We start from the raw sequence: 25,607 nt of genomic DNA on the forward strand, positions 1-25,607 counted from the left end.
TGGAGACTGTGATGTTTTCCTGTTTCTTCACTCTGAACTGGAGAGAGTGGTTCCTCTGGCCTCTCTGCTCCCTCTTTGTCCTCATGCCCTTGTTTACAAAGCTCCTACAGAGGGGGTAGAGCCGACATTTACAGGTTATGGTGGGTTATTCCTACACGATACTGACTCATTCACAGTATAAAGGGGAGAGAGAGACCCACTAGTCAGAAACTCGATGTTAATGATGGTCTAACCTTGACCTCTTTGGGGCCTACCCTGCTCAGGTTTATGACTTTTTTTTTTTAAATAACTCCAATTCCATCACTGATAGTATAGGGAGAATCTCCCTGAGTCAAAGCCACAGACCCATGTGTTCAATTGTAAGATGTGCTTTCCTCAGCCCCTCTAGCTTCGTCCAATGCAGACGCCTGCCCTTAGAAACCATCCTGGAACCTTAGGGCCGTCTGCTGCTGGCTGCAGAGTGCATTCAGACCCGGGCCCTTTGGTGAAGGCAACGCTGACATTTCGAAAGGAAATTGCAGTCACTCGGTCTGCCGGCTGCTATTTTTGACATGCTTGCTGTTCTCTGGGGCTTAACCACCGCTGTCTCCTGGAGACAGCCAGGTCTCGGCAGCAGAGCCGTGCTCTGAGAGAGCACACAGTATGACTGGCGTGCAGCTGTAAGCATCTGCAGAGATCCGGCTGAGCTCTTGTACCCTTGCCTGAGGAAGCTGAAGGTGCTCTGGGTCCTCCGAAGGGACAGGAATTCCGTCAGTTCTTGTCATTTAGAATCTTCTGGAAACTGGCTGGGGCTCTTTGGTGGGCTTTAGAACAGTGATTCTCAACCTTCCCAACGCTGCGACCTTTTAACACAATTCCTCAGGTTGTGGTGACCCCCTCACCCCCCCACACCATAAAATCATTTCTGTTACTACTTTATTACCGTAGTTTTGCTACTGTTATAAATTGTAATGTAAATATCTGTGTTTTCTGGTGGTCTTAGGTGACCTCTGTGAAAGGGTCCTTTGAGTCCCCCCAAAAGGGGGTCACCATCCACAGGTTGAGAATCACTGGTTTAGAACAAAGTGGTAACGAGCCAGGGGTTCAGGTTTAAATCCCTCCCTGCTGTGCGACGCCAGGAAGTATGAAGCTGTCCCACAACTCAGTTTCCATTCCTGTTACATGGGGAGTAGTAAAATCGATCTGATAGGGCTATTCTTAGGACTGAATGAATTAATACATGAAAAGTGTTTAAAAGATCAGTCTCTATTTAAAGACTGAATATTTGGGGTCTGGAGTGGTAGCTTGGCAGTTCAGAGTAGTACTGGTTGTTCTTCCAACAGACCTAGGTTTATTTCCTAGACCCTGCATAGTGATTCACAGCTCTAACTCCAGTTCTGGTGGATCCAACATCCTTTTCTGGTTTCTGCAGGCACTAAAGATGCACGTGGACATACATGCAGGCGACTCATCCTATATGCATAAAATAACTAAGAAATTAAACATCGATAATTTTGATGATACTTTTAGGTAATGAAACAAGATAGGTTGATAGGCAGGCAGGCAAGCAGTTGAATTGTCCTCTTTGGTAGCAAGAGAAACTGAGGCGAGAGGGGTTATGACCCATGCAAAGGCTCATACATGCCTGTGAGTCACTGCCAATGTTATAGGGCAGAAGGTGTGCCCGGGCGTTTCTGGTGCTGAGTGAGACAAGCACGGCTGTGTTTCCTGACTGTGCATAGGTTTTGATTTGCCCACCAGTGTGTCTCCAATAAGAAAGCTGCAGGTGTTAATGCTTTTTTCTTCAGCTCGGAAAGCCCATGAGCTCTGTCTACGTATCTGTGTCTTCTTATGCGTCTCCACCTCGGTCTACATCTGTATCCTTGTGCACCCGCTTCTTCATCTCTCTGTGTCTGTCTGCATCTGCACCCATGTCTCCATCGGTTTCTGTCTGTCTGTGCACGGGCATGTGCATCTATGCCTGCGTGTGTTACTGCATTCTCTGCCTGTGTCCCTGTGCATCTGCATCTGGTCTGCGTCTGCACCCATGTCTTCATCTCTGTACCGGCGACTGCACCTCTGCGTCCATGTGCATGTACATCTGCACTCATATCTTCACCTCTGTCTGCATTTCCTGCTGCACTCTGCCCGCACCTGCATCTCCATTTGTCTTTGCATCTGCATCTGTGTCTGTCTGCACTGGCCGCACCTCTGTCTGTATGAATCTGTGTCTATACACACCTGCATCTGAATCTCTGTCTGCATCAGCGTCCCTGTCTGCATTTGCTACTGCACGTCTATCTGTCTGCATCAGATATTGTATCTCTGGCTATATCCGTCTGCATTGGTATCTGCACCTGCATCTGCTCACTTCCTTCTCTGTCTGCGTCTGTATTGGCACCTGCATCTGTGTCTCTGCCTGCATCTGCTTCTGTATCTAAACGTGCGTTTGGATCTCCGTCTGTGTCTTTATCTACATCTGGATCTGCACCTGCGTCTGTGTCTGCATCTACACCCACAGTTGCACCTGCACCTGTGTGGTCAGCGTCTCCATCTACTATATCTGCCTCTGTTCACTCACCTTAGATATGGAACTTCTTCCTTTTGAACCCCTTGTTACTGTGATCACATTTGTTCCCCAGCCACCCTCAGGCTGCCTGACCATACTCTGCTCTGCTGATCGGCAGTCTTTAGCATCCATCTCTAAGACACGCTCCGGCGTCTCTGCCTTCCTTTAAGATGGAGCACACAGGGGCTGGCAGCTGCAGCTGCAACAAGCTGTCTTCCATTTGCCTGTCTCCGTTTGGAAGCTTTAGCTCTCGTTGGAGGTCACACACAGCCTAGGATGTTCTGCCCACTGTCAACTCGTTCCCTCCATCCCTGCACCTTCTCATGAGGGATCCAGCCTAGAGCAAGGCTGTGCGTACATCTGTCCTTCTGTTTTCGCATTAAGAGCTGCATGGGTCGTTTGCCTCCCAAGTTGAACCCGAGTCTGCACCTCTTTTAATTTCACCAAGCTTCCGTTTGACAGCTGCAAAACAAGGAAGCTAATACCAGTAGCTTCTCAAGGTAGCAAGATGAGGCCCAGACACTGCCACCTCTAACTAGTTGAGGGGCCCTCAGTGACACGAGTGAGAGGCTGAATTGGGGGTGCAGGCAGGCCACCCGCATCCTCAAAGAAAGACAGCATCCCTGCCGACTACAACCATTTCAATGGACTCACATATACGCATATACGCATATATGTAAACCCATATATGTATATATTCTGGCTATATATGCTAGCTCTTGGTTGTGCCAGAAGGCTGTTTGCCTAGAGGAATCACAGCAGAACTTCTTAAAATAATTTTCCCTAGGATGTGATCTCATATACAGAAATGTGTGGATGTATCTTGGAAGACTGGGTTGGGTAAAATAGTCTTTTTAAAAAGCAAGTTTGTTTCTAACTAAACTCAGACTAAGGCCTCTTCCTTTCCCTTCCCGAGCTGCACAAGGAACAGTTCCAAAGGTTTGCAGATTGATGGGGTGTGAGAGCTGAAAGGAGGTGGTAAACATCTCAAGTAAGAAAGAGGAACCGGACACAGAGAGTCTAAAGGGTTAAGTTCAACACTGCAAGACCCTGGGGCAGGGCTGATTGCAGGACTCCTGTTTGTGTATCTGATCCCAGCATTTTTCCAATGGAAACCGAAGGACTACGTGAACTTAGACAGAAGTGAATAAACTGTTCCTTCCCACCCAGCCATACTGTTTGGCAGAGTGGCCCATGGGAACACAGTGATGTGATTTTGAATCTTATCTTTCTCTTCTCCGTCCCTGGCAAGCTTGGCTTGGGAACCAGCATCTGACAGTTGCTTTCAGTGCTCTGCACGGGTTAGATAGTGTTGCCCTGGGAGGACCAGCCTTATTCAGCACTGAGCAGGGAGGCTGAGAGTGTTGGTTTCAGCTGCCCCACCTTGGGCTTCCACTCTTCCCTGTTGAGAATTTCTTTAATCTTTGAGGTTGGCGTTTTCTGTTTAATTTAGTGACTAGAGTGAAGGAAATTGTCAGAGATGGGGAATCTGGAAAATAGAGCTTTTTTTTTTCCCCCCGGAGCTGGGGACCGAACCCAGGGCCTTGCGCTTGCTAGGCAAGCGCTCTACCACTGAGCTAAATCCCCAACCCCGAAAATGAGAGCTTTTAAGAGAAGCCACTTTGGGGGATGAAGGAAGGAATGGAAAACACGAGCATCTTATCCAGGAGTGTGAGCGATTATCTGCTGAAGCCCTGGGAGGCAGAAACCAGCGTTGAGTTGCTTCCCTGTGCTCTTTGCTCTGAACTCGGGGAAGAAGGAGGGGGGTGTTCTTGTTGAGTTACAGATTTCCTTCATAAATCACAGGATCATTGGGGGGTGGGGGGAAAACAAAGCTTCCAGAAGCCATGGTGGCTGAACTATAAATCAGAATGGCTCTGAGCTGCTTTAAGGTAATTTGGCTTTACTTTTTTCCTTACTGTAAAGAAAAAAGTCTGGAAACCCAGAGAATATAGTTTGTGTTGGCCACCGAGGCCTGCTATCTGTGCTTCATGACAGAGTCTGTTTACCTACGAGCCCACCTGCGTGGACCAGTAGGAGCCCAGCACATTGCCCTGAATGCCGTGTCTGTTAAATTTATCCACTCACGCATTCATTTACTTCCCCCACATGTATCCTTCTGGTACTTGATGTTAGGGGACTGCAGAGGTTCCAAAGAGCCACTGTGGGGTGTCTACTCCTTATGAGTGCTCCTACTGTGTTGCTTTTTCTTTATGGTCCAGATGCGACATAACTTCAAGAAATGGCACTTATACACAGGTCTGGAGTTTTGGTGTCTTTCTTCTGAAAGACAAGACGTCTGACTTCGTAGGTCCTGTGTTCAGCTTACTGGCTACCTGGGAGGAGCTGCGACTCCCAATGATGTCTTCAAAGTTTTCACTACTTCCCAGTGCGGTCCCGAGAGCATTAGATGCAAGCAGTAAGAGCTGGGTGTCCTGTGAGCCTGCAGTCCCAGCACTTGGGGAGCAGAGGCGGGAGGATCAGGAATACAAAGGTATCCTCATATGAATTTAAGTTCAGCCTTCACTATGGAAGACCCTGACTCAAAAACCAAAGCAAACAAAACAAAACAAAAACAAAACAACAACAATAACAACAACAACAACACCACGGATGAACAAAACCCCAGGGGCTGTCTGGGGAGGTGGCCCAATTGGTGAAATGTCTATTACTGAAGTACGAGAATCTGAATTCAGTCCTCAGCATCCACATTAGAAAATACCTAATGCAGGAGTGGATGCTGTAATCCCAGAGCTAGGGGCAGAGACAAGAGCATCCCCAGGGCTTGTAGGCACACTGTCCTGGGTGAATTAAAGAGCTCCAGGTTCACTGAGAGATCCTGTCTCAAAAACTGAAGTGAAGAGTGACTGAGAAAGATACTTGGCACTGACATCTGGTCTGTACACACACACACACACACACACACACACACACACACACACACACACACACACACGTACACACTCCAAAGGTATAGCACAGATCAAAAAAAACCAAGACAGTGCTTGATCATTTCATCTTTGAGAGTTGCCTTCCATTTGCAGGAAGTCAGGGTATAAGAACCCACCATTCCATTCCCACTGTTCAAGACAGACATGGATTAAGAACAGGGACTCAGAAGTGAGAGCGTGTAGATTTCTGAGATGAAGGTTGGCACTTGGTACCCACCTGCACTGTTCTCTGTGTGACGTCATGCTAACCCCTGGCTTCTCACTTGCCTCTCTGCCTAGGATGTCTGCAGTTGCCTTTCACTATGTCCTGTTTTTGAATGTGAGATGTCCCTATAGGCCTCTATAGTGCATGCTTCGTCCTCGGCAGGTGGGGTGAACTTGAGGAGGTGGAGCTCAGGAAGGCTGGAGGAAGTAGTCACTTGGGGGATGTGTTTGAAAGTGTATCTATCTGTGCTGCTACAGTGTTCAGTGTTCTGTGTTACAAGGTATATCCCAGCCCCAGCCCCTTTCTTTCTGTTTGCTTCCTGTGCATCACAAGGTAAAACAATTTCTGGGCCACCCAATCCTTTCTGTCCAAGTGCAGGAGGCCAAGCACCCACAGTCTGAGCCTTCTGAAACTGTGAGCCGAAATGATTTTATTCCTTCTTTGGACTATTCTCACAAATGTGACTAATACAAGCTTTCTGGTGAAACCTCCAGGTTTGAAATTTGTTGCTCAGACGTTAAATGGCTGCAGGGTTGTAACTGTCCCAGCATAAGCAACTCAAGAGGGAGGCAAAGGCTCTCCTCATTTTCTTGCTTTACCTATAATTTTACTAAAATGATTCAGGCCTGGAATTCAAAAGGACAGTTGAGGCCAGAGTCAGTCAGCATTAAAGCCTTAAAATTCTGAGAGGAACTGACACGTCAAAGTCATCTTTCCTCAGGGACATCTTTTGTTCCTGAAAGGCAGGAAAATATCTACCTCCTGTAGTAGGGCAGAAGAAGTTAGACCAGGCTGATATAAAATAAAATCCACCCTGAGCCTTCATTCAATATGTATGTGCCTCAGTTTCCCCAGTAGGTATGTGTTGGCTAATTTCTGTCAGCCTGACAAAAGCTAGAGTCTGGGGAGATGGAACCTCAACTGAGAAGTTGCCTCTGTCAGATTGGTCTGTAGGCAAGCCTTGATTGACAGTTGATGTGGGAGGGCCCAGTTCCCTAGGAGCAGTACCATCCCTGGACAAGTGGTTGTAGGAAATCAGGCTGACTGAGCCATGAGAGCAAGCACTCCTTCATGCCTTGTGCTTCAGTTCCTGCCTTCAGGTTCCTACCTTCAGTTCCTGCCCCAATTCCCTTTATAATGGACTGTAAGCTGAAATAAATCCTTTCCTCCTCAAGTTGCTTTTGGTTGTGGTGTTTATCACGGTAACAGAAAATGGACTAGGACAACATGTATGTGTGTGTGTGTGTGTGTGTGTGTGTGTGTGTGTGTGTGTGTGTGTGAAAAGTTGTTGGTGTAGAACAGAACTGTTTTCTTATTAGAACTAAGTTTTACTGGAAGCGGGCCATAAAAAAAATTTAAAAATTTAAAAATTGGCCTAACAACATTCAGTCATTAGAACTAGGAAGTAGAAGTGACTACCATATTCACAACCCTAATACCTCCCTCCACTGCAACCAAAGGAAATGCCAGCTCTAGCCATACAGATCCGAGAGTCTTTTCTCCCAGTGGAGAAGCAAGGGGGCGTGTATGCTTCAGAATGGGGACTCGGAATTCAGACTCCCAAGGTGACGCCTTTGCAGATGTGCAGCATGCCGTGTCTCACATGCTGGGTGAGGATGCCATCCTGACACAAATGCCTTTGACAGTGCAGGCAGAGGAGGAAGTGTGCATACCTTGGAGCAAGTTAGGGCTGGACACTGCCAGCTGCATTCAGTGAGCTGTGTGATGTTGGGAGAGTTAGGAGGAGTTTAGGAAGAGTTTTTCCTCTTCTGTGAAACTGAGTGACTGATAGAAGTCTTGTGTAGAATTATGGGAGGTCTTGTTAACTCTGGTCATGTCTGGCATACAGGAAGCTTGGCATGCAGCAAACATTCGGTAACATGTAGTTATTCTCTCTCTCTCTCTCTCTCTCTCTCTCTCTCTCATTACTTCGTATATTTTCATGCTTTCGTGCACAGTCATCGAGCACTTGGTTCTAACACGAATGCCTTATGTGAGGCTTTAACATCCTTTTAGAGAAAACTGCTTCCATACTGAAAAATGCCAGACTCAGATAAGTTCCTGAGGAAGAATGTGAATGATGAGCTGCTGAGGTCACGCTTCCCATAGGACTGGGGATTAGCTGAGTGTAGACAGGTCACATGACCAGTGCACTCCTTGCCTGACATCTGGCTGCTCTTGCTGGGCAGAGTAACTGTGTTGATTGAGGGCACAGGTAAGGTGCTTCCTGCTGCAACAGCAGGCTCATGAATGTGCCTTTAATGATGTGTGTGAGGTCAGCATTCTTCGCTGGGATTACAAGTCAGTGGAAACTATGACTTGGTTCGCAGATAAAGCATCTGCTCTATATACAGCCGCCAGGACTGTCTTTAATTTGCAAGTAAGTCAGCTGAACTCAGTGACACATAGAAAGACAAACTTACACGAAACAGTCAGGAAGGAAGAGACGTTGAGTCATGCACAAGGCACAAGCCAACAATCACAGGTACTCAAGAGGCTGAAGTAGAAAGATCAAAAGTTCAAGGCCCGCCTGGGTTACAGAATGAGTTTAAAGCCAATCTGGGCTACAGAATGAGTTTAAGGCCAGCCGGGGCTCTTTAGAGGGCCCGTGCCAAAAGTATCATGAGGGTTGGGGTTGTAGCTCATTTTTAAACCACTCAAACCTCATGAAGGAGGTTTTAGGCTCAATACAGGTGCTGTGGGACAGCAAGAATGGGGAGAGACAGGAGGAAGAGGGAGAACGGATGGGAAGGGGGGAAGAGAGAAGAGGGGAGGAGACTGTGAATGTCAAAGTCTTGGGGTCCTCCGCTCCACTCTACAGTTTTCTAATGGTGCCATGCATCTTCTGAAGACTCACAGGAGAGTAGACTTGAGTGCTAGCTCCTTGGTGTCGTTCTTGTCTGAAATTCCTGGTCTTTGCTGTTTCCGCCATGTCCCAGTCACACCCCACCTGCCGTACCTTAAATTTCTCTTCTCCTGTTTGGCCCTTTCCTTAGACGGATGCTCAGCCAATCAAGTGATTCAGAGCAGATCATCTGAGAGTTACCTGGCTGTGCAGAACGTGCCATCCCATGTGAATAGCACCTCCAGGCACTGGCTTCAGAGACAGTGCCTCGCGGAGGCACACATTGCATGTAAACACAAGTGACATGCCCTGAGAAGCCCTGTAGCAATCAAACACTTCTTAATTCTTTTATCTGGTGTTTTGCCAAGTCAGTTTGTACTGCGGTGTCCCCACCCTCCTTTTGTCTTGGAGGAAATTGTATTCGCAACTCGTGGAAAAGTCTACCCCAAGCAGCCTATCGAGAAACTTACGGAGAATGGAAGGCCCTTCTCTGTTGCCTTTGGGCCACGGGAACACTAACCATCAGTTTTCACATGGTCCACTTTTTAGTTGCTGATCAGTCCTCTTAAAGGTGTCTGCTACAGTTTGCCTTCCATGCTAAGGCAAAAGGAGAGAGGACCAGCTGCTCTTGCCTGTTGGTGCTGTGGTAATTGCTCCTTTTCTGAATTCCCCGAACCTTGAAAGAGTTTCTGATATTTAGTTACTCTGATCCTTAAATCCAGAAATAGTCAGAGCAGATGGGAATCAAATGTCATCTTGGATCTCCCCACTGTGTTACCTTCAGGAAGTCACTTGCTGTTCATCTAGAAAGTACCAGCCATGGACATGAGCCTTATCCCCTGGCCTGTGGTCTTGACCTGTGATATGAAATGGTCGGAGTAGATGACTGGGTTCCTGCTTGAAAATTCTGTGGATGCTCGAGCACCTTCACTGGAGGCACAGCTGCCTCTTTGCACACCCAGTAGGGCATGGTTGCTAAGCAGTTGTCACTGGAGAAAAAGAGATGAGCTTGCTGCAATCACAACTTCACAGAGTGCGATTTGTATTCCACAGCTTATATACCCTATGCCAGCTTCCTATTTTATAGACAAAGAGCACAGAATATACCATTGAAAAATACTTGAGCAGGTTATACGAGACAGTTTGAAGAGAGACGTACTCCATCCCTTCATCCCTCTCCTTCTTCCCATCCACTCCTTCATCTCTTCTTTATTTCCTTTTTGTTTCTCTCAGAAGAGGTCTATCTTAGCTATTAAGTCTTTCCAGACCATTCTTTCTATTTCGATGCTGCAAAATAAACACTCATTGCTTTTTGGCTGTGTCACACACCTTGGCATTGTGATTGGAAAAATGTTGGGCATGGAAAGGCTTTTCTATATTAAGGAGAAGCAGGGGATGCAAACCAGCCAGATGCTAAGCAGCATCTTGGCTTTTGGAAAGGAGCCCACAGCAGGGGTTGGGGAGAGAGATCGGTACAATGCACTGGTATCCTTAAAGTCAGAACTTGTTCTCTATTCATAGAAGAGTACCCCACAGGCATTGTGTTGTGTGCCGTGCAGTGGCTCTAGGGTAGAACCCAGGTTCGCTTAGGAAGCTTCAGGTTGGACCCCGTTCTACCCTGTCCTGCCATTGTTTGATATTCATTCATCATCCTTGGCTCCTGTTGCCCTTCCAGCTTGCAGGGGTAGGACCTCGCAGTGTGGGTGTCCTAATTTTATTTCTGGTGCTAAGTTAAAATACTCCAACAAAAGCAACGTAGGGGAGAAAAGTGTTATTTTAGCTCATTATTCCATGTTATAGTCCATTATTGCAGGGAAATCAAGGCAGCAACTACTTAAGACAGCTGGTCGCTTCTTTGTCCAGTCAAGGGCAGAGAGAAATGAATGGAAGCATGCCTACTGCTCAGTTAGCCTTTTTCTCCCTTATACTCTTCGGTATTCCCTTGCCTAGGGAATGGTGTTGCCCACAATGGGCTGAGTCTTTCTACATCAATTAACCATCAAGACATTCTCCCATAGACGTATCTATTGGCTAACCTCATCCAGATAATTCCTTATTAAGACCCTCTTCCAAGGTGGTTTCAGAGTGTGTCAAGTTGACAATTAAGAGTAACCAGCACAGTAGGCTTCTAAATTGCTGCTTTACTTGGATCGTGTTGCCAAAACCAAACATTTTGAGTTTTGACTCTAAAAGCAACCTCTCTACTCATTACAAGAAGCAATCCAATCCAAACAGTAAATAGCTCCAGAGTTCTACAACCTAGACAGTGAGGTGGAGATTTTCATCTAGCCCAGCCACCCCTGCATTTGTTTCACTGCAGCAGTCATATATCATATAATTTAAAAGGCATCTTAATCCAGATATGGTGGGTACAACACCTGCAATCTCAGCACCAACAGGTAGAGGCAGGAGGATCAGGAGTTCAAAGTCATCTTTGACTACATCGTGAACTCAGGACTAGCCTGGGCAAATCGAGACACATCATAAAAAATAAGGAAATTTAGAAAAAGAAAAATTATTTTATCAAAAAATACACTAGAGGGGCTGGAGAGATGTCCCAGTAGTCAAAAGCACTTGCTCTTCCAGAGGACTCATGTTTGGTTTCCAGTACCCAGACTGGGCCACTCACAAGCATCTGTAACTCCGGGTCCAGGGAATCTGAGACCTTTACCCTCTGCAGGCACCTGCACGCATGTGCACATACCCACACTCGGACCGATACACCCACCCATAATTAAATACTTTTAAAAATATCTTTAAAATTACAGTACAAATTAAATAAAAACAACTCATCCCGTGGAAGCTCTCAGTGACAGTGGGACAAACATGCTGAGTCAGAACACTCGGTATGGATATTTTCTCCCACATAAAATTCTCTCCTTAGGCTCTCAGGGCTCAACTAGTTGGGCAGATGAAGTCATTTTCTAGGCCCCAGCTTTCCCCATCTGGAATAAACAAACACGTGCTGTGTTCCTTGTGTACCCCATCTTATCTGCCCAGTTGCCCACCATTCACCCATTTCATACTGGGAAGTAAGGTGGTGGGACTTTGACGTAGATAGTCAGCCACTGTAGTCCCTCGTTCAAGTACTAAGCTAATGTCACCCCTGTGAGTTGGAAGAACTGAACTGAACAGCCTCAGGGATGCCTCAGGGAACACAGTTGTCAATAGGAGCTTGTAGGCTTTTATCTCTTTTCCATCTTCCCATTGTGGTATTTGATGATGATGATGATGATGGTGGTGGTGATGGTGATGATGATGATGATGATGGTGGTGATGGAGATGATGGTGGTGGTGGTGGTGGTGGTGGTGGTGGTGTGTGTGTGTGTGTGTGTGTTCACGTGTGTGTTTATATACTCCAGTGAATGAAGCAAAGCATCAGGGAAAGTGTGACACAAGCATCCTCAAACAAGCTATTGACAGAATGCTAGAACTACTTGGGAAATTGAGGCAGACAGACACCAAACCAGGGCTTAGGGGTACTGTTGGATCGGCTACCAAAGCTCATTTGCACTCCCTTCCGTCTTAACCTTCCCTCATTCTTTGCCTGGGTGGTCTGTCACTCTGTTGGAGGAGGAGGAGCAGGAGTAACTCTGCCCCCAGAGCACACAGCTGTAGGTGGCACTGGAGGGTATGGTTTTTCACCCAGCAGGCGAGGTTCTGAAGACCTTCCCTGAGATACAGCTCCCCTGCTGTATGTGTTCTGCTCATGGAATCGGAGGGGCACAGATGCCAACACCCATGGATACTCAGGCACCCCCACCCCGTTCTTTAAATGTAGATCATACTTGTTAGTATTTTTCAGAGAACAATGACAAGAAAAAGTCTATGATGACTCTGTCCGGAGGAATCACACCCCTAAGTATTTGAGATGGGAATTTGGGGAAGTCACGGGGGACAGAGCAGCTCTGGGAGAGGTCTGAGGTGCTGCCAGCTAGATACACGTGCCTGCCTCACATCAAGACACTGGTAGATTGGGAAGGCCCCAGAAAATGGCTCTCCACCCTCACTGAGCACCAGGCTCTCCCTTCCTGCCCTTTTGCTGTCTGCCAAGCTGGACTTACATAATTGACCCAGAGTGGTGTCTAGGTACGGGATTTAAAAAACTTTTCAGGAGATGGGTATGAGACTCTAGAATCTACCAACAGCTAAAGAAATTTCGGTGGTGACAATGTCACACCTTTACATTGAATGGTGCTTCTTGTATAATTTTTTTAATGGTGGGCTACCATAACAGTCTATGAGAACCAGCAGAGCAGGCAACATCATGATTGTCCTGGAAGAGGCAGACCCAGTTGCCCAAGATGACACAGCATTACCTTTCATTAGCAGCACCCCGCCAGATACCATTCATCCATCCTCTTGTCTGTTCAGGGTGTGTAGTTATTGGCAGTGATGAAGCTTAAACCCAGGGCCCCATAACATGCTCTTGAGCTACAGCCTGAGCTCTTATGAAAGGGGTCGTCTCCTACCCCTCAGAGTGGTCCAAAGTGAGACAACCGTAGCCTCCGTCACTGCCTCTTCCGCCTCTGCCCCCACCCCTGGTCCTCACACAGCGTCCCTGTGGGCCAGCATCTGCGCCACCTCCCGCATGCTCTCCTACAGCACAGTTAGCGAACGGCACTGATGGGCAGCCTGGCAGCCCACATCATGTTAACTCCAGTGCTCTGACAACAGTTCTCAAACTCCCAGCTCTCAGGTGAAGCCCCTTTCCCTGCTGATACGCTAGAAATTCCATCACCTCAACAGTTCCAGGGGAGTCCCATCTACAATGAAGCAGCCCCGCCACTGTGTCCTGTCTCCCCCATCACGAGCTTGGATCCACTTTGAGAGTGTCCCTCATCCCTGTGTCCACTACCCACCTCTCCAGAAGCCCCATAGATCATCCGAGTCCTTCATGTGAGGCTACTGCGTAGAGTTGGAGTCACTGGAACCGGGAGTTCCCCGCTTGAGGTGAATCCCACCAGGCATACCCAGAAACCATGCTCACCCCCCCACACCTCCACCCCCAGCTGGGCACCAATTATGGGTTCCACCTCTCTCCCCGACTCCAACCAAGGTAGCCCTTCCTCTCTCTCTTTTCCCCTCCAAACCTCTTTTCCCTTGGCCAGACTAGGCAGTGTCCTGGAGAAGCTCCCAGCTGCTGCAGGCTTCTGCGTGGGGCTCCTGCAGCAGATCCTGGGATGCTCAGGAGGAGGGCGGAGGTGGAGTTTGCTTCTTCGGCAATGCAGGTGGGCCTTGCAGTACCTCTGCTGCATAGGGCAGAGGACCAAGACTGCGGCGACCATCCCCTCCCTGTACCTGTGAAACGCAGCTTTGTCCCCAAGCAGAAGCCACTGTCAGCAGATTCCTGCACCGGGGCTTGCGCACTGTGGGTTGGCACAGAGGACAGTGGTGTCCTCAGTGACTTCTGATCCCCAGTTCCAGCTTTCAGGAAAAGCTCACTCTCGGTTAGCAGTGCCGCCCTGACTCTGTGTCTCTCCTCTTACACAACAGTCCCCTGTGTAGCTGTGACTTCTGCTGGGTAGGAAGATTTGGAGAGAGGGGAGAGGAGGAGGAAAAAAGGCTAACTCTCCTTTCCTGAGCGAAGGAAGAAGAGGCAGACAGGCAGGCAGAGTGGTTCCTGAAGATGCCTGAGGGACAGAAAAGCTGGCTTGGTAACTCTTTACCTATCAGAGTGGCCTGGAGACCTTCACAGCAAGCCCCTCCTAGCCCATCACCCACAAGGGTGAGCCCCGGGCAGGCAGGCTGGCACTTCCGGACTCACCCCAATGTGGTTCTGTTATTGATGAACTTGAGTCAGTCTGCGCCTCTTTCGAAGACCGTTAGTGGCTATCGAAGGTCCAGGCTGGTCAGTCTGTGGGAGAGATAGACTTCATCCAAGCCACAGGTGCCGGGAGGGATCTGATCCATACTCTGCTTTACTTTGGTATACAATTGAGAAAAAGAACTGAGGAGCTGAGAGATGGCTTAAGTGTCCCAAGCCTCCACGGCTGCCTACGGACAGCTGTTACGTAACAGAGGTGGGTCTTGGAGTCCGAATGACTCATTCCCACATTCTCTTGACTAAGAGGTAATGCACCAGCTTAGACTTCGAAGAAGTGGCCCTACCTAGGTGCTGTGTGAGGCCTAGTGGAAATTGCACAAGTCCCTGAATCTGCTGGCTTAGTTCTGTCCTGGCCTCTCCCTTGGTGACATTGGGACCTTGGGTGATTTCCTATGCCTTTTAATCTCTTTTGAACTTAAAAATGGGGAACTATAAGGCTCGGTGGTAGATTGTGTGCTGGGTGAACCACTGGGTTCCATTTCCAGCTTTACTACATCTCTCCAAAATAAATAAAACAAGAGACCTTCTTCTTGCCGTATTTCATACTGAAGGGTGGGGTGTTCTGATGCAGATCAGTGGGGTTAGCACATAATCTGGGCTCCGCAGTAGAAAGGCTTCTCAATACAATATAGTACTCTCCATCCCAAAGCTCCCACAGTGGCATGTTTGAAGTTGCTTGTGGTCACTCTGTCCCCTGGGGCACTGCTATGTCAGGGAGCTGTTGGCTGCCTCTGACAATGGCTTTCTCTCTCTCTCTCTCTCTCTCTCTCTCTCTCTCTCTCTCTCTCTCTTTCTCTCTCTCTGTCTGTGTGTGTGTGTGTGTGTGCATATGTGGAGGCCAGCAGACAACCCCATGCCATTCCTTTGGGAGGTTGTCCATTTTGTGTTTTGAGATAAGATTTCTCATTGGCCTGGAGCTTGCCAAGTAGTCTAGACAGCTAGGCCAGTGAGGCCAGCCATCTCCTGTCTCTCGCCTCTGTTTTCGCAGGACTGGGATTATAAGCCCACGTCATTAGGCTTGGCCTTATTTTCCAAACCTGAGTTCTGAGGGTTGACTTCAGGTCTTCACACTTGCAAGTCACTTCACTGACTGAGCTCTCTTCTCAGCCTTGAAACCCTTTCAAAACAAACCAACAGTAGGACATAAAAAAAAGTCTCATCTGTAATCATGACTCTGCAGGAAAGGCAGCTCCCAGACTGGGCAATGTATCTGTCAGCTTATGCTGTGTAACTCATGCATCCAAGCTAAGGGCTTTAAAACAGCAACTGTTGATTTTTAGTTCCCTTTGGGAGTAAGACAGCAATGAGAAAGGCTAGGGGTCTGTGCAGGTGGTAGCTGTGTGTGGCCCGCTTTGGAGAGAGTTGTTTGGGTGGTCCAGGGGTCAGGAGGTGAATTTTATCACCAACACTGGTGAAAATAGTAAGCCATCTGACTCTGGGGATGGTTTTGGGTTGTTCACGAATCTACTGTGGATGATGTATTCGTGGATTGGCTGAGCTGGGGCCTCCTTTCTTGCCACTCCCCTGGCACCCAGCAGACGGGACTGTTACAGTAATCCAGGGGATACAGTTCCAGGCTTGCACTTGCCAGGGCCCATGGATGGAAAGGCCATTGTGTGGGCTCTGCAGCCTGGAATGGAAACAAACCTTTGGGGTACTGCTCTGCTGAGCTGAAGACACTTTCTCCAAGAGTTCTCTAGAGTGGACCGCATCCATGATACTCTGAAAAATAGGCATGGGGCATGCAGGGGAGGGGAGGGGAGGAGAGGGAAGCTGCTCATTATCTGACAGAAACCATGGATATATAGTCTTCACTTCATTTCCTTGGGTCAGGCTAAAATTCTCTCGGCCAGTACCAGAAGACCTTTCTCAGATGACTTGGATCTTTCTCTCTGTGTCTCTTTCTCTCTGTGTCTCTGTCTCTCTCTGTCCCTATCTCTCTGTCTCTCTCTGTCTCTGTCTCTCTCTGTCTGTCTGTCTCTGTCTGTCTGTCTCTGTCTGTCTGTCTGTCTGTCTCTCTGTCTCTGTCTCTCTGTCTCTCTGTCTCTCTCTCTGTCTCTCTGTCTCTCTCTCTCTGTGTGTGTGTGTGTGTGTGTGTGTGTGTGTGTAAAGCAGTATCTCTTTCCTGGAACATCCTTCATAAAATATTCATGGTGGTCAGGAAGTCCTCGAACGGAGAGGCTTGGCAAATCGGTTTATTCAGAAACAAAGAGAAAGGTTGATCTGCCCGTCTGCATTCCTCTTGGCTTTGCCTCCTGCAGTTGATAGTTGGGAAACAGTAGCCTGCACTGGAGCTTACCAGAGACTGAAACTGGAAGAGCTGTGTTGATCTGTGTCAGTATGTAAAATGTGTGTGTGTGTGTGTGTGTGTGTGTGTGTGTAGTATATAGACATAAACTATAAATTATGCATGTAAACTATACATATAATTGACATATGTAAGTAATTGTAGCTATTCTGCTAGGAATGTGGTGATGGCTCTTCTGGCCTTTAATTTGCGTTTCTTTGACGCAGTGAGCTGATTGGCTCTCTGTGTAGTCCCTCCAGTGATATATTCTTTTTCTCAATTCTTAAATGTTTTGTTTAAACTACTGAGTTTTTATAGTTCTTCAGATAGTCTGGAAATGAATATTTTATCAACCATGTGGTTTGCAAATATTTTCTTACAGTCAGTGGCTTTTGTTTTCAACTCCTTAAGAGGATTAGATAATTGGATAATTTTAAATATCAATGGAGTCAAATTCATCAACATACTCTTGAGGAATTGTGATTCTTTTTGAAATAATTTTTAAAGGGATTCGTGTACTTATTTAATCTTACCCACTGATTTATAGTGAGGCAGGGACTTACTATATAGCCCCAATTGGACTGGATCGAACTGTGTAGACCAGGTTGGCCTCAGACGGACATGTAGAGATCCGCCTCCTTCTGCTTCCTAAGTACTGGGGCTAAAGGTTTGTGCCACCCCGGTCAGTCCATATCTTTGATGTGATGTTCAGGAACCCTTCATACAGCTGTCCTCACGCGTTTCTCCTGTAGTCTGAGAGTTTCATGGTTTAAATAGTGTGATTGAAATCTATGCACTGCTTGAACTTGTCTTTACGCAGGTGAGAAGCATACGTGAAAATCCACCTTTAACGCAATGGTTACTTACCCATTCTGCCTACATCATCTGAACCGTTCTCCGCCATTCAACTGTTCATCTAAAACCCTTGAAAATCCGTTGTCCATACTTGTATGGAGCTATTTTCCCCTTTCTTTTCCCTTATCCCTCCTTCTCCCAACCCCCACTAAGTACTCCTGCTTGGAGTATGTAGTGCACGCTGGTTTTCAGCTCACAGTAACCCTTCTTCCTCAGCCTCCTGAGAGCTGGGAGTATAGGTTTGGGCTACCATATCCAGCGTTATGGGGCTATTTCTATGGATTCTGTCCAGGTCTGTTCATCCACGTGCTGGAGTCTCCTCTGCCCATCCCACTCGATTCGGATGAGACGATTAAGGTGGCTCAGTGGGTAAGGGTAGCCCTCAGCAGTACAGCCTTGCGTTCCAAGTCATCATACAAAGAGCTCCCTTTCCTTCAGGACGCCTTCTGACTCCTGAGCACATCTGTAGACGGTGATGGCCTTTGTGTCTTTTTTTCAGATGTAGGGAAGGTCTCCTTGTTTCTCAAGTCGCATGTGACCGGCCTATATGGCCAACTACCAAAGCTGGGTGACCTCAGCAACAGAGTTTAATATTCCAACACTTCTAGACGCTGGAAGTCTGAGTTAGTTCACTCACTGTAACAAATATCTGGGACCACGATGAACTTACGAAGTAAAAAGTTTCACTCTGGTTCAGTCAAAAGTTCTTTTTGTTATTTTGTCTTTTTTTTTCAGAGCTGAGGACCGAACCCAGGGCCTTGCGCTTGCTAGGCAAGGGCTCTACCACTGAGCTAAATCCCCAACCCCACAGTCAGAAGGTCTAGTCTGATTCCTTGAACATGCTGCTTAGAGCCTGGGGTAAGGCAGCATCTTTTGTGTGTGTGTGTGTGTGTGTGTGTGTGTGTGTGTGTGTGTGTGTGTGTGTGTGTGTGTGTGTGTGAAAACTTCTCACCTCATTTTTAGGGTGAAAAGGAGAGTGCAAATGGGACTGCTGTCTCAGCGTCCCTATCAAGAGCAAGCACTCAAGGATCTAAGGGCGTCCTGCTAGACCCCAGTCCCCGAAGGTCCCATAGCCAGTGAGTGCTTCCTTACCATCTGAGCGTTCAGTACACAGGTATTTGGTTACAGTGACAGGAAAGGTAACTGATCCGCATGGCTTCGCCATCTCGATCTGGTGCTGTGGTGCTAAGTGCAGATGGCTATGAGTAAGCGCACGCCAGCCAAGAGTACTGTGGGGAGAGTCAGAGAAGAAACTGCGTTACGGGAGGAATGGGGGGGATAATCTAGACGGTGGTGTCTCAGCCAAGACCTGGCGAGGGGTTGGGCCAGTGAGCCCTGTGGATATTACGGAGGTCACACACGGCGGTGCGACAACCCTGAGGTAGGAGGACGATGTGGTGTAACTGAGGGTGAGATTAGAGGAGCCTTCTCTGCGGAGCGAGGTGGGTGAGGCGGGGAGCCGAAAGGATCGAAGTCAGCGTGGGAAAGCGGTGTGAGAACACGCTCTGTGGGTTAGCCTCTGGTCTCTGAGTCACAGAGCGCCAGCTCTTGACTTTGTGGCCGCAGCCACGTGCCTGGAGCTTGGTTTTTTTTTTTTTTTTTTTTTTTTTTTTAATTTTCTATTTGCCCCTACTTAATGTTTTGTTTACATTGGCGTTTATGCCATTATCACGATCAAGTATTATTTTCTGCGTTGCCGAGCAGCGCATTATGATAATGTTTGTTTAATCTCTTGTAAACACTTTGTTAATAATCGCCTCATTTTCTTCACCTGATTAATTTTCTGTGTTCACATTTATAGTGCTCTCCGAGCTCTCTGACACAGTTGGAAAATCCTTCTATATTGCTTTCCGTGCGGGCTCTCTGTTGGTCCCCCACCACGTGGGTTTTCCATTCCGAAACCTTCCACTCTCCCCATCTGACTCGCCTGCTTCCTCTCTGCTCCAGCACGGCTGTTACTCTGAGAGTTTGTTTTCCTTTCCCTATCTTGGGCTTCTGATTTACTGGAATCTGTCCTAAGTCTTGGTTTGCTTTAATTCAGGTGGGGAGGATCTTAGGCTCAGCCTCTAAGAAATGAACGGATGTCCAGGTTTTTCTTCATGAATCAACTTATTTATTCATTTTAAATTCCAATACCCACGCCTTCTCCTCCCACTCCCCCCTCCCATAGCTCCTACCCCCATTCTCCCTCTCTCCTCTGAGAAGGGGGAGTCTTCTCTGGGTGTTACCCAACCCTGGCACCTCAAGTCTTTGCAGGGCTAGGCACATCTGCTCCCATTGAGGCCGGACAAAGCAGCCCAGTTAGGGACACAGGATCCAGAGATAGGCAACTAATTCAGGGAGAGCCCAGGTTCCAGTTGTTGGGGACTTGCGTGAAGATCGAGTTTCATATCTACATATGAGCTGGGGGCTAAGTCCAGTCCGTCTAGCTCTTTGGTTGATGGTTCAGTCTCTGGAAACGCCCTAGGGCCCAGGTTAATAGACTTCCTCTGGACTCCCTGTCCTCTCTGGGTCCCTTAATCCTTTTCCAACTCTTCCACAAGACTCCCCGAGCTCCATCTGATGTTCGGCTGTGGGTCTCAGGTGTTTCCATCAGCTGCTAGATGGAGCCTCTCAGAAGACAGTTATGCCAGACTCCTGTCTGACAGCATAACAGTATCATTAACAGTGTCAGGGATTGGTTCCTGCCCATGAGATGGGTCTCAATTTGGGGCAGTCATTGGTTGGCCATTCCCTCCACCTTTGTCCATCTGTCCTTGCACATCTCGTTGGCAGGAAATGCTTTGGTTGAAGGTTTGGTGGGTGGGTTGCTGCATGTCCAGTTTTAAACTTGGCACGCCTGGTGCCTTTACACCATTCTCAATCTTCTTTTGTGACTGGATGGATAGGAAACTCCAGGACAGATGCCACTGTTCCTTAGAATCTTGAAGGCACCATACTCTGTTTCCTAACCCCCAATCTTGCCATGAGAGAGGCCGAGGCGTTTCCTGACTGCCTTCCATGGGAACTTGCCGCTTTATGGAACTGTTAGGATGTCCTTGTCCCGGCTCTGCTGCAGTCATGGCTCTGTGCCTTGGTGTGGATGTTCTGGACATAGTGGAGGGTGCTTATTGAATCTGAACTTCAGATAAACTGTGAGTAATGTCTGCAATATTTAGGACAGGATCATGCTAAAAGACACTGGTCTGTTCTTCTGAAACTCACATTTTGATGAATGTTCTTTTCTCTTCTTTTCTTCTCTCTTGATTTCGTTGAATCGAGCAATCCTCTAAGTTGACATTGTGTCTTTGGGGTTTGTGAAATTGTCATATATCTTTCCTGTCTCTCTAAACCAGTGTTTCTCAAACTTCCCAATGCTACTGCCCTTGACAGTTCCTTATGTCGTGGTGACCCCCCCCACCATAAAATTATTTCATTGCTACTTCATAAGTTTGTAACTCTGCTACTGTTAGGAGTCATACTTTAAATGTCTGGTATGCAGGATATCTGATTCTCGACCCTTATTGAAAGGGTTGTTCAACACCGAAAGGGGGCGCGACCTACATGTTGAGCATGGCCGCTCTAAAAGGAAATGAAAATGATAGCTCACGCTTAAAGAGACAAGTTACCCCAGGAAGCCTCATAACCAACACTAACCAGCCCGGCCCTCACACTCCCCCATCTCCTTCACCTCAGCTGCTTCGTCCAGACCTACTGGGGTTCTTCTCCGTGACTCACTGGTATTGCTTTCGAAATTTCGTCTTCTAAGTCTTAGAACAATTCACCTCCTACTATGGAAGACCGTCCGCCATGTCTGTGCACAACAGACGTGAGCACATTGGATACCTTCTCCACCCACTGCAGGATGCATGCCACAGTTTTAACATTTTTTTTTATCTTTATTAACTTGAGTATTTCCTATTTACATTTCAATTGTTATTCCCTTTTCTGGATTCCGGGCCAACATCCCCCTAACCCCTCCCACTCCCCTTCTATATGGGTGCTCCCCTCCCCATCCTCCCCCATTACCGCCCTCCCCCCAACAATCACGTTCACTGGGGGGTCAGTCTTGGCAGGACCAAGGGCTTCCCCTTCCACTGGTGCTCTTACTAGGCCATTCATGGCTACCTATGAGGTTGGAGCCCAGGGTCAGTCCATGTATAGTCTTTGGGTAGTGGCTTAGTCCCTGGAAGCTCTGGTTGCTTGGCATTGTTGTTCATATGGGGTCTCGAGCTCCTTCAAGCTCTTCCAGTTCTTTCTCTGATTCCTTCAACGGGGGTCCTGTTCTCAGTTCCGTGGTTTGCTGCTGGCATTCGCCTCTGTATTTGCTGTATTCTGGCTATGTCTCTCAGGAGAGATCTACATCCGGTTCCTGTCATCCTGTACTTCTTTGCTTCATCCATCTTATCTAGTTTGGTGGTTGTATATGTGTGGGCCACATGTGGGGCAGGCTCTGAATGGGTGTTCCTTCTGTCTCTGTTCTGAACTTTGCCTCCCTATTCCCTGCCAAGGGTGTTCATGTTCCCCTTTTAAAGAGGAGTGAAGCATTCGCATTTTGGTCATCCTTCTTGAGTTTCATGAGTTCTGTGCATCTAGGCATGCCACAGTTTTTATTATCTCTGCATTCATTCTTCTTTATTGTGACTATGTAAATAGCTTTCCTCACGGAGGCCTCACTAGAAGGCTGGGATAGAGTCATCTTTCTTATATGACTTATTTTCCTCTGGAACTACTAAGGGTCTTCCCCCCTATATTCTACATATTTTCTATATACTTGTCATTATTTGGTCACCGAGAGGAGAATGGGGTTCAGTAAGCTTTGTGCCAGCAGTGTAAATCTCCCACTGGGTGCAGCACACGTCCTGTCAGCAGTGTAAATCTCCCACTGGGTGCAGCACACGTCATGCCAGCAGTGTAAATCTCCTACTGGGTGCAGCACACGTCATGCCAGCAGCGTAAATCTCCTACTGGGTGCAGCAAACGTCCTGTCAGCAGTGTAAATCTCTCACTGGGTGCAGCACACGTCATGCCAGCAGTGTAAATCTCCTGCTGGGTGCAGCAAACGTCCTGTCAGCAGTGTAAATCTTCTAGTATGGGTGGCTGCACTGGGCTGAACTTAACCTTCATCTTGACTTCCTTGGCTTCCTATCCTCCTGCTGAGTGTGGCCTCTGCCTCTGGCAAGACTCCTCTTCTGAGACCCCTTCACAGCCTCCCTCTCCTCTCTGAGGCTAGGAGAATCCTTATTTGGATGAGTAGCATTTTAGGTGGAAAATCACCTCCCTTGTTTCTAGGTTTTTTTTTTTTTTTTTTTTTTTTTTGGTATGGATTTTGTTTTGAAGCAACCTATTCTTTCTCATAGACAAAAAAAAACAAACAAACTCCATTATTTATTGGAGAACATTACTTTTAGTAAAAAAAAAATTGAGATGTGTGTGTGTGTGTGTATGTGTGTGTGCCTGTGTGTGCTTATGTGTGTACCTGTGTGTGGGCACCCGTGTGTGCTTGTGTGTGTGTGCTCGTGTGTGTGTGTGTGTGTGTGTGTGTGTGCCTGTGTGTGTGTGTGTGTGTGTGTGTGTGTGTGTGTGAGAGAGAGAGAGAGAGAGAGAGAGAGAGAGCACAGATATGTACTAAGGTCAGAGGACACTTAAATGAGTCAGTTCTTTTCTTTCGCCCATGGATTTCAGTGATCAAACTCAGGCTATCAGCGAGTGCTTTTCATTCCGCCACTGTGAGCTCTAGACCAAACTGTTATCAATGTGTCTTGGTGGGCGATCGATGTAGGAATTATACTGAATCTGCTGACCTGTGAGGGTTGTGAGGGGAGCATGGGACTGAGTTCATGATGTGTAACTCAGTTTCCATCTTGAGGAGGCTGCATCCAGGCACTGGAGATACCTGGTTAGGGAACGCTTACCTGCTCTGGAAGCTTCGGTCAGGTATGAAGAAACCACTTCTTGCTGCCTGTGCACAGTTGGAACTGGGCAGTTCTGGAATCAAAGTGCAGGATGGGAGACAGTTTAGACAAACTGGAGAGTAGAGGTCTGGTAGTGGGTCCATATGAGTACCAGAAGAGGTGACTCTTAAAGAGTCATTTGTTTGTTTGTTTATTTATTTTTAGTTTAGTTTATTTAATGTGCATCCATGTTTTTATGTCTGTGGGAGGGAGTTGGAGCCCAAGGAACTGGAGTTGCAGACGGTTGTGAGCCGCCATGTGCTTGCTGGGAATCGGACCCAGGTCTCTTAACAGCCAAGCCATCTCTCCAGCCTTAAGAAGCCAATTTCTAATTTGCATGGTGACGTCTCCCCTGTCAGTCCTCATGTCGCTCACCGAACTTCCCCTGCTCTCCTCCTTCCTTTGCAGGGCTGTGCTGCTCGTGGTCACTCTGGAAAACCTGTGCATCCGAAGACCTTTAACTTCTCGGGAGGATGAGACCCCACGCCTCCTCCCTGAATAACTCAGCCTGGCAGCCCCTGGCGGCCTTCCGCAAGCACTGACCGGGACTGGAAAAGGCTGACACGGGGGATTCTGGATGTTGCAGTGGGGCCATAGGAAGGTGGGGAGAGCTGCTGGTCTGATAGAAGGAGAAAGGGTGTTAGGATGATGTGGGATCATGTGTGCTGCAGAGACGCCCAGGCACTCGCTGGCTGGGGAAGAGTAACTAATAAATAAATGACAGTCTCAGAGGTCTTGCCTTCTGCTGTGTGACAACTGCAAGAGCTGAGCCCAGCCAGCACTCATGTCACAGGCCTTGATGAGGGCAGGAGATGCTGAAGTGTTTAGTCGGCTTCCCAGCATTTGCCACCCCAGGCGCTGGCCACCCGTGGGCCACCAGGGAAGGCCTCCTTCAGCTTCTGCAGGTTCAGCCTCAGGGAGGGGATGTTTCCTGAGGAGACCGGAGACAGAGCCCGTTGCCTGGCATGCTCTGTCTCTTGAGTCTACAGCACAGAGCATGTGTCAAGGTCAGAACTGTCTTTCAAGTGGTTTCCCGGGGCCTCCGGAGAGCACACACAGGCCTCTCTGGGTAGCAAGACTGGTCTCTGCTCCCCTTATTTGGAACAGGCTTTTTCATGTAGCCCAGGCTGCTCTCCTGCTCTCTGTAGAGGCAAAGATGAACTTGAACTCTTGATTTTCCTGTCTTGGCCTCTTCAGCGCTGAGATGACAGCACCCGCATGTGTGTGCACGCATGTGCGCACGTGTGTGTTTGTGTGTACGCGCCATCATGCAAGCCCTTCTAGTGACTCTTGTTGCTGTCCTTGAAACCTGTAGTCGATTGCTTTCCCTCATGAGAAGTAACAGTGATGTCCCCCAACGAACACTCTCATCCAATTCTGGGGTTTCTGGAGAGGGCCATCCTCACCAGTATCCACACACCCAAGATTCGTTCCTGTTGAGCTAAATTTAATTCCTAATTAGGTGGTGAGGGGGGAAGCGTGTGTGCACATGGGAGCCTTCCATAATGTTAAAATCCTTCTAGATTCTTTTTTCATGGCCGGGCTCGTCACCCTACTCTATGGACTGAACCACAGCCTATCTGTTGTTCAGCAGGACACCCAGTATGGAAGGACCATTGATGAGTATCAGCTGGACCGGTGACAGAGAGCTTGAATGGATAAGCGTAGGCTCTGGCTGATAATTATAGTCAAAGAACGTACATTCAAATGATCAAGTGCTCACAAACTGTTGATTCCAAGTGAAGATGGCTGTCAAACATCTCCAACGCACGCACACGGAGACACACACATCCTTTTTACAACCAGACTTCTCTTCCTGCTGACGGATCCCAGTGGCTGATATCTCCCGTAAGCCTCTAATTCTCCAGTCGTTGTCTAGCATTTGATGGTTTGTTCATTCACTGTTTCCCGTGCATTGGCTACATTTGGGGCAACTTCTTTTCTAGTTGCCAGAGATTCACTAATGAATGCAAGTGATAAGACTGGGTTCCGTGCATGACGAAGGCAGGCACTTGGTAAAAGGAACGATTAGATATTTGTACAGTAGGTGAGTTCATCTGCAGTGTAGGAATATTGGGGAAAGAGAGGCAGGGAGAGGCTAATGGAGGAGGTGGTGCTTGAGTAAAGTGCAGAAGGACATCGGATAAGAGAACAGG

The 25,607-nt window shown here is 47.8% G+C and overlaps 1 protein-coding gene across 1 annotated transcript in view; it reads left to right on the forward strand.

Annotated features, from left to right (window-relative positions):
• The window catches only part of Kcna6 (potassium voltage-gated channel subfamily A member 6), a 33,735-nt gene extending 8,540 nt beyond the window's left edge, over window positions 1-25,195 (forward strand). The window contains exon 2 of the mRNA XM_032905619.1: window positions 23,860-25,195. The gene's annotated coding sequence lies outside the window, so the exon portion shown is untranslated. The remainder of the gene's footprint in view (window positions 1-23,859) is intronic.
• The last annotated feature ends 412 nt before the right edge of the window (window positions 25,196-25,607 follow it).

This window comes from Rattus rattus, chromosome 6 (assembly GCF_011064425.1).
Source record: "Rattus rattus isolate New Zealand chromosome 6, Rrattus_CSIRO_v1, whole genome shotgun sequence".
NCBI lineage: Eukaryota > Metazoa > Chordata > Mammalia > Rodentia > Muridae > Rattus > Rattus rattus.